This window comes from Petaurus breviceps, unplaced genomic scaffold (genome assembly GCF_028583685.1).
Source record: "Petaurus breviceps papuanus isolate PSGF00001 unplaced genomic scaffold, PetGlider_PUasm1.0 188, whole genome shotgun sequence".
NCBI lineage: Eukaryota > Metazoa > Chordata > Mammalia > Diprotodontia > Petauridae > Petaurus > Petaurus breviceps.
Genome location: NW_027185804.1, coordinates 37,565,847 through 37,575,664, shown reverse-complemented (window position 1 = coordinate 37,575,664; position 9,818 = coordinate 37,565,847). Strand labels below are relative to the sequence as shown.

General features: G+C 44.5%; 1 long non-coding RNA gene across 1 annotated transcript in view; it reads right to left on the bottom strand.

The window, feature by feature from the left end:
- Positions 1-5,924: 5,924 nt before the first annotated feature.
- LOC138163448 (uncharacterized) overlaps positions 5,925-9,818 on the bottom strand; it is a 15,405-nt gene continuing 11,511 nt past the window's right edge. Inside the window, exon 3 of the long non-coding RNA XR_011168888.1 lies at positions 5,925-6,299. This is a non-coding gene — a long non-coding RNA (uncharacterized lncRNA). The remainder of the gene's footprint in view (positions 6,300-9,818) is intronic.

The window sequence follows — 9,818 nt, the reverse complement described above, 5'->3', positions numbered from 1 at the left end:
TCACTTCCGGCTCCTCCACCTGGGGGGCTGGGCCCCCTCTTCGCTCTGCTGGGCAGCAGCCTCTCTGGCCAGCTCCCCTGGGGGAGGAGGAGGACGGGGCCTGGGGGGGAGGGGTGTCTCCAGCCCAGTGCCCCTGCAACCCCGGGGAGCCAGGAGGCAGAGATGAGGGCTGTGGTAGCGGACGGAAGCTGCTGCTGGAGATAAGAACCCTGGTCTGCCCTGCGGTGAGACAGTGTGGGGATGGGCCCTGAGTCCACCCTCCCTACTCCACTACATCCCTCTTCTTTGTGCCCCCTTTGCATATATCACCTCCTCCCCATGCAAGTCTCCTGGGAACCTCTAGACCTAGCCCCCTATTAATTTTTTTTTTTGTAAACAGCATTTTTTTTCCAACTACATGTAAGGACAATTTTCAACATTCATCTTTTATAAGATTTTGAATTTCAATTTTTTTTCTCCCTCCCTTCTCCCTTCCCCCCTCCCCAAGATCGCAAGCAGCAATCTGACATAGGCTATACATGTACAACCATGTAAACCTGTTTCCACATTAGTCACGTTGTGAAAGAAGAAACAGAACAAAAGGGAAAAGCCATGAAAAATAAAAAACAAACAAACAAAAGAGAGAAAATAGTATGCTTCATCCACATTCAGACTTCATTGTTCTTTCTCTGGATATGGATGGCATTTTCCACCAGGAGTCTTTCGGAATAGTCTTAGATCTTTACATTGCTGAGAAGGGCTAAGTCAGTCATAGTTGATCATCACACATTACTGTGTACAATGTTCTCCTGGTTCTGCTCACTTCACTCAGCATTAGTTCATATAAATCTTCCCAAGATTTTTTGAAATCTGCCTACTCATCATTTCTTACAGAACAATAGTATTCCATCACATCCATATACCAAAACTTGTTCAGCCATTCCCCAATTGATGGACATTCCCTCAGTTTCCAACTTTGCCAGTACAAGAGTTGCTATAAATATTTCTGTACATGTGGATCCTTTTCCCTTTTTTATGACACTGCTAGATCAAAAGGTATGCACAGTTTGGTTGCCCTTTGGGCATAGTTCCAAATTGCTCTCCAGAATGGTTGGATCAGCTCACAACTCCACCAGAGTGCCAGTTTTCCCACCTCTTCTCCAACATTTATCATTTTCCTTTCTGTCATATTAGGCAATCTGATAGGTATGAGGTGGTCCCTCAGAACTGTTTTAATTTGCTTTTCTCTAGTCAATAGTGAGTTAGAACATTTTTTCACTTGACTATAGATAGCTTTACTTTCTTCATCTGAAAATTTCCGTTCATATCCTTTGACCATTTATCATTTGGGGAATGATATATTCTTATAAATTTGACTCATGAGGCCTTTATAAGAAACACTTGCTGTAAAATTTTCCCAGCTTTCTGCTTTCCTTCTAATCTTGGTTGTATTGTTTTTGTGCAAATATTTTTTTAACTTAATGTAATCAAAATTATCAATTTTGCATTTCATAATGTTCTCTGTCTCTTGTTTGGTCATAAATTCTTCCCCTCTCCATAGCTTTGACAGGTAAACTATCCCTTGCTCTCTTTATATATATGTATATATGTGGTATGAGATGTTGGTCTATGCCTGGTTTCTGCCATACTATTTTCCAGTTTTTCCATGAGTTTTTGTCAGATAGTGAATTCTTATCCCAGAAACTGGAGTCTTTGGGTTTATCAAACTGTAGATTACTATAATGGTTTACTACTGTCTCTTGTGTACCTAACCTATTCCACTGATATACCACTCAATTTCCTAGCCAGTGTCAAGTAGTTTTGATGACTGATGCTTTAGATCTGGTATGGCTAAGCGACCTTCCTTTGCATCTTTTTTTTTTCATTAATTCCCTTGATATTCTTGACCTTTTGTTTCTCCAGATGAATTTTGTCATTATTTTCCTAGCTCTATAAAATAACTTTTTGGAAGTTTGGTTGGTATGGCACTGAATAAGTAAATTAATTTAGTCAGAATTGTAATTTTTATTATATATTAGCTCTGTCTACCCATGGCAATCGATATTTTCCGATATTGAATAACAGAGGTGATCATGGGTATCCTTGTTTCACCCCTGATCTTACTGGGAAGACTTGTAGCCCAGCCCCATTAATACAATGTTGGTTGATGGTTTTAAATAAATACGACTTCTCATTTTAAGGAAAGCTCCATTTATTTCTATGCTCTCTACTGTTTTTTTTTTTAATAGGAATGGTTGCTATATTTTGTCAAAAGCTTTTTCTGCATTTATGGAGATAATCATATGATTACTGTTAGTTTTGTTATTGATATGGTCAATTAAGCTGATAGTTTTCCTGATACTGAAACAGTCCTGCATTCCGGGCATAAATCCCACATGGTAATAGTGTATTATCCTTATGGTAAAGGATATTGCTGTGATCTCTTTGCCAATATTTTATTTTAAAATTTTGCATCAATATTCATTGGGAAAATTGGTCTATCATTTTTTTTCTCTGTTTTGGCTCTTTCTGATTTAGGTGTCAGCACCAAATTTGTGTCATAAAAGGAATTTGATGGGACTCCTCCCATTTTTCCAAATAGTATATATATATTAAATGTTTAGTAAAATTCACTTGTAAATCTATCTGGCCCTTGAGATTTTTTCTTAGGGAGTTCATTGATGGCTTGTCCAGTTTCTTTTTCTAAAATGCGTAGTCCCCTATTCTTTCAAGCAATTGACATTTATTGAAACTCTTGCTAGACTAGGGGGTGGGGGAACACAGAAAGATGAATTGTCTAGTGGGGGAGACTGCAATTGGATCCATGAACCAAAGCTAATAGAAATACGGGATTTTGAATAAGAAGATTAGCTGACCCAAAGCATCCTTTTATAGGAAACTAAGACCCAGGTCTTAGTTGGGCACATGCCCAAGATCACCCATCTCAGTGGGGCCGAGCCAGAACTGTGCCCAGATATCTGGTTTTCCTGTACCCTTTCTACTGCATGGTAGCTGCCCATGAGAACTCTGGAAAAGCCTCCAGTGCAAGAAGGACCCAAGGACTGTAGATGATGGTGCTTGAGGAGTGGCTCAGAATTCAGAAGGGTCAAAGAAAACTTCCTTGACCTCCTCACCCCCCCACCCCCACTCTTACGCACAGCTGCTTTCTTAGGGAGCAGCAAAGGAGGAGGAGATGAACGCCAAGGGTCTCTCTGGACACTGGGCTTTCTTGCAATTTATGCAGACTGCAGGCATAATCAAAGGAGATAATGTGATCTTAGGGTATAGCTGGAAGTCACTGAATAATTATAATAGCTAACATTTATATAGTTCCTGCTAGGTACAAAATGCTTTACAATTATGATCTCATTTGTTCCTTGCAACAACCCTGGAAGGTAGGTGCTATCATCATTCCCATTTTACAGATTAGGAAACTAAGGCAAACAGAAGTGAAATACGGTGTCACATTGCAGTAAGTATCTGAGGCTGGATTTGAACTCAAGTCTTCCTAAGGCCAGGCCCGTGGCTGTCTATGCTTCTCCCCATAGCTGCCTAATCATAGAAATTATCTAACACTCTTGTTTTATAAAGAAACTGAGCGCAGAGGTGGTGCAGTGCTCAAGGTCACAGGTCCTAAGTCGAGGAGCCTAGATTTGAACCCAAACCCTCTGATTTCAAGATCAATGTGGCATGATTCAAATTTGCTTTCCAGAGTGGCGGGACCAGTCCATAGTTCCAAGAGTGAATTAATGTGACTGTTTTCTCATGGCCCTCCAGCATTTTTCATTTTCCTTCTTTGTCAACTTTACCAGTCTAATGGATGGGAGATAGGATCTCAGAGTTGTTCTCATTATTATTGTTTATTATAATAATATAATATATTATTCTATATGATACATATTATATTATATAGAATATATTATATTATAACATAATAATATAATAATAACTCTAGGGGCAGCTAGGTGGCGCAGTGAATAGAGCACTGGTCCTGGAATCAGGAGGATCTGAGTTCAAATTTGCCCTCAGATACTTAACACACTCAATAGCCGTGTGACTTTGGGCAAGTCACAACCCCAATTGCCCTCCAAAAAGCAAAATAATAATGATGATGATAATTCTAATTATTAGTAATTAATTAGTAATAATTAGTAATTTAAATTAGTAATTCTAATAATTAGTAATTTTTTTCATATCAATAGCTTGGATTTCTTCATTTAAAAGCTACCTATTCATATTCTTTGACCATGGCTTATTGCTATGATAAATGAATACTTTATCAATTAATTGGATGAATTATAGACAAATCTGGCCTCAGATGTTTGCTAGCTTCATTATCCTGGGCAAGTTACTTAACCTCTGTGTGCCTCAGTTTCCTTATCTGCACAATTGGGGATAATAATAGTGTCTGTCTCTCAGGGTTGTTGTGTGAGGCTGTAATCAGATAGGATTTGTAAAGCTCTTTGTGATAATCCTTACAGGGCTACATAAATGCAAGCTGTCATTATTATTATTTGCAGAAGATGCAAAGCAGGGGAGAACAGTTGCCACATTGAGCATCAAGACTCAAAATCCAACAGATCTCAACAGGGCTGGTGCAAGGAGCCGAAGCACGTCAGGTGAAATTCATCCTGGAGGAATGGGAAGCCTTGCCCTTGCATTCCAGAAGTCAAGGTCACAAGTAGATGACAGAAGTGTAGCTAGACAGTTGTGCAGGTAAAAGAGGGCTTGGTGTTTTCTGGGATGAGTCTGATGGGACGATCTGGCAGCTCTCCAAAACACTTCTCCACTGAGGCGCTTTAAAATGTACAAAGCGATTTATTCATTTGATCCTCACAGTGACCCTTTGAGATAGATGCTATTCTCTCCATTCTACAGATGAGGAAAATGAGGCTTAGAGGTTAAGTGACTCTCCCAGAGTCATACAGTTAGTGTCTGGTGTAGGATTCGAATTAAAATCTTCTCTAGCCATTACACCTCCTAGGGTGCTGACCCCATCTGGTGAATCATGCTTGTTTCTGGGCACTACATCTGAAGAATGAAATTGACAAACTGGAGAGCCCCCAGTGGAGAGTGATCCTCAAAACTATATCACGTGAGAATCAGGCAAAGGAAGGAGAGGTGTTTAACATGGACAAGAGAAGACTTGGGGAGAAATGTGATCGCGGTCTTCAAGCATTTGCTGCTATACATATTTTTTTTTTTAATTTTTTAAGCAATCGGGGTTAAGTAACTTGCTCAAGGTTACACGGCCAGTTATTTCTGGGTGTGGTGCTGAGTGTCTGAGCCCGGGAGTCGATCTCCAGGTCGTCCCAACACTGGAGCCGGTGCTCTTACTCGCTGAGCCACCTGGCCGCCCCTTGTCTTCAAGCATTTGAAAGGCACTCATAGAAGGATATGATTTGTTCTGCCTGTCTCCAGAGGAAAGAGCTAGGAACAAGGGCCAGAGAAGCAGGTTTCTGTCCCAAATAAGGCAGAATGATTAGAATGGAGGGCTTTCCCAGAGTGCGCTGGGTAGCCTTGAAAGGGAGCTGATTCCCTCTTCACTGGAGGCATTCAAAGGAAGGCTAGGTGACTACTTTGGGGGGATGTTGCAGACAAAAGCGTCAGTCGGGGCAGACCTTTCTAACTCTGACAGATAATTCCTTGAGCCTTTTATGAGTCAACTGGACAGAACCTTATAAAGTCAAGAGTAGAGCCCTCCAAAGACCGGGAGCCAGGGGAGGTACCTGGGTAGGGTGGGGGAAGGAGTGGGGGTGTGGAGGTGGGGAAGAGGATAGATGAGAGGGCTCAGAGACAAACCTGGCCTACCTTAGAGGCTCCCCTTGGGATTGAATCACAAAACAAAGTGTCAGAGCTGAGAGGGACCCTAGAACATAGCATGTCAGAGCTCAAAGGGACCATAGGACACAATAAAGTATTGCAGGGGTGTATGGGATATTCAGGGGAGACTAGTACATCTTGTGTGTGGGCTTTCTGAGCCCAGCTCAGGGCTGCTTACCCACCTTTGGTGTTCACCTGATTCATCCAAGCCTCACCTGTGACTCCAAGAAGCTGCGGCCTGCATGGTGGCCACACCCCTCTAAAACCTTCCCAGTGGATGGGCTGAACCAGGCTGAGGGTAACTGACAGCCTCAAAGCCATCTATGAGTGAAGACGATGTCTACCCCAAGTCTGTAAAGACTTCCCTGGGTGAAACGGGTGGATTTTTTGGAACCTTGGAACGCGCAGAGCTTGGTTAGACGTGGGAGGCAGCAAGGTCATCCACTGACCATTCCCAGTAGTCCTGACTTTTGTCTTGCCACTGGACTTTGATGACGCTGGAAGAGAGAGTAAGGCTGATAACTCTGAGCAGCTCTGCTTTACTTAAATCCAATTCACACACAAGTCAAGACATCCCCATGATGTCACTGGTCCTCTTCAAAAACGAAGGACATCAATAACAACAAATTGGAATTAGAAGAATGCCATGGGCAGAGGGCACTTCAAAGGACTTACAAGTTAGAGGAGAAGGGGACCCTAGGGACCATAAAACTCTGGCCTTTCCTTATCCCTCTAGTTCATAGAATCACAGATTTTGATTTAGAAGGGACCTTAGAAGCCATCAGATGTGACTCCCTCATTTTGCAGATAAGGAAACTGAGGCATAGGGAGTATAACTGTAAATGTTAGCTCTCATTATTCTTGTGGTTATCAGTGACTTGCCCAGGGTCGCATAGCTATTAAGTGTCTGAGGAAGGATTTGAACCCAAATCGGGGTGACTCCCAATCCATGCCTAATCTGCTGTTAGTCAGTTGTGTCCAACTCTTTGAGACCCTATTTAGGGTTTTCTTGGCAAGGATCCTGGAATGGTTTGCCATTTGCTTCTCCAGCTCATTTTACAGATGAGGAAACTGAGTTAAGCAACTTGCCCAAGGTCACACAACAAGTAAGTGTCTGAGACCAGATTTGAACTCGGGTCTTCCTGACTCTGGGTCTGCCACTCTACCCATTGTGCCACCTAGCTGCCCAATCTGTTTCACTGCTGCCTTTTTAGACCAAGAACTCCTTATACAAGTCAGAGGTCTTTACAAAACAGAAAAAGACTGAGTTTCATTTCTTATGCCAACCTATACATGAAAACTGTGATGGGGAAAGTGGCAATGTGGAAGGGATAGCTGTAAATAGTTACAGGGCTCTGGGATGTTTAACTTGGAAAAGGGAAGGTTTCGGAGGCGGGTGGTGGGGGACAGAAGGGCACAGGCCCTAAGGCACTAAGTCACACGCCTCACATAAGTAGGACCCCCCATCTCCGGAAGCTGAGCTCTCCCCTTCGTTGCCCACCTACCTGGCACGCCCTCCCTTCTTTCCACCTCCTAGCTTCCAGCATTCTCAGCTGAAGGACCATCTTCCGCCAGTCCCCCTCATAGCGGGTGCCTCGCTTCCCAGATCACCTCCAATTATGCCTCTATATATTTTGTTGGCACATAGCTGTAGGCACGGTGCTTTGCCCACTAATTAGACTGTAAGCTCCTTGAGAACAAAGGCTGCCTTTTGCTCTTTTTTTTAATCTCTAGCTCTTAGCCTGGCATACAGTCGGCACTTGATAAGCGTTTGCTGACCGACTGTCTAGGACTCAGTTCCTCGCCCCCTCTTTCCACACTCGCTTGTGTTTATTTTGGTTTTATTCTGAACATGCTTTTTGGCTTGTACTTCTCTTTCCCCATTAGAACATATGCTCCCTGAGGGCAGGGACTGTTTCATCCTGGTCATTGTATGCCCAGCACAGCAAGGCAGAATTCCTGGCACTTACCACATGCCTGTAGATTGATCATTTGGAAGAGGCAGCCAGTTTATTCCCTGTAACTCCAGTGAAATGGGGAGGCAGTCCCATTTCTAGCCCATCTCTAAGGAAAAATTTTCCAGGAAATGAACATTGTCTAAAAATATAACAGGCTGTCTTGTGAGGCAATGACTTCCCTGTCATTGGAAGTGTTCAGGCAGAGAACGGGTACTCATCCTTCACTGTGGAAGGGAGACGGCATAATGTGGAGGAAAGAACCCGAGAGCTGGAGTCAGAAATTCAGAAGTGGCCTCGTTAGGACTATATTAATACTACGTTACTCACTACCTGTGTGACCAAGCTGCCTTAGTTTCCCTCATAAGAGGGGTGGACCAAGTGACCTCTAAAGAATGGTCCCTATGTCCCTAACCTCTGTGTATGGATTGCTGCTTGGGGTGGCAGGTTGGACTGGACCAGGATATTGAGGGTCAGGGATTGCTGAGGGTCCTTGGGCATGGGACAGGCTTATGGGAAGCTGTGGGCTGCTGACCCAGGCCCTGGTAAGGGGAGAAGCCCTATGATGTGAGGGGAAAAGGACACGGTTGAGGTTCTCTAGTCTCCCACACTCAGACACGATTCAGAGGTGCAGGGAAGGTGAAAGGGAGGAAGTGGTGAACCTGGGGAAAGAGAAGAAAGGGTCCCTAGGAACCTGAGGGCCTGACCCCACACTGACCCGAGGGAATAAGTCCAACCCGCTCTGTCCCTAGGAACTGTAGGACATGAGGCTGCAGACTCGAAGCTGGTTGGGACTGTCTAACCCCTTCATGCTGCCGATGATGAAATCGTGGCAGAGGGACAAGGCCACACAGGTGGTAAGAGGCACCAGGCAGCCCACTGGATAGAGCTGGATCTGGGGGTCAGGACGGACCCTAGATCCCTGCTAGCTGCGTCTGCCTCAGTTTCCTCAACTGTCAAATGTACATAACAACAGCACCCACCTCAAAAGGTTGTTGTGAGGATCAAATGTAAACTGTCAAGCCCCTGGCAAACCTTAAAGCACCCTGTAGATGCCAGCCTGTCTCAATAAAGGGCAGAGCAGGATTTTAATCCTGCTCTTCAGTCCCCGAGCTCCAGAACACTGCCTTACTCATTGTCCATCACCAAAGGAAGAATATTCTTTAAATCGCTGTCCGTGCCAGGGCCCGCCCACAGCCAGGCTCACTCATGTCAGGGAGGTCTGTAGGACCCGGCGCCTGACCCAGTGGGCCATAGCTTTGGAGCAGGAAGGGACCTTAGAGGTGGGCCTTGCTTTACAGTGTGAATTTGTATCCCCAGTGCCTGGCACAGTGCTAACACAGAGTGGGCACTGAATGAATGGGTTTGTCGGTGGGTGGCAGGCAAGTCACTTAATCTTTTCCTGCCTCAGTTTCCTCATCTGTAAAGGGAGGATACCAGCCTCTGTGTCTGCGTCTCTTCCCTGGCCGCCACTCACACATGTATTGTGGAATGAGGGAGGGGCTGGCTTGGTTTTTAAATGTTTGTCCCCAGCTTTTCATATAGCGCCTTGTAGCACATAGTAGGCACCTCAAACATGTTTACTGATAGACTGATTATAGATTAGAGTTGTAAGGGACCTGAGTGGCCATCTAGTCCAATCCCTGCATTTTATGGGTGAGGAAACTGAGGCCCGGGAAGGGAGGGAGTCTGTCCCAAGCTGCGGAGCTGTGAGGCTGTGCACAGGACAGGCTAAGGAGATCTGCATTAGGAGCAGTTTACCCATCAAGTCCTTAAGTCTAGATGATCAACAGAGCAATCAGTTAAACCCTGATGGATGGCTATGGCTGTTTTCTGAGCAGGCTCCTACAAGAGCTGACTCCAGGGCACTTTCCCTGTCCAGGAAGTGAGGGGCAAAGTCAGGAGCAGAACCTTCTTCCCAACTTCAGCTCCAGTGTTCTGTTTACTGCACTGAAATGCCTCTTTATGGAAAAAGGATGGAAGGAAGGGAGGAAGGAAGGAAGGAAGGAGAGAAGGAGGGAGGGAAGGAAAAGGAAGGAAGGAAAGAAGGAGGGAAGGAAG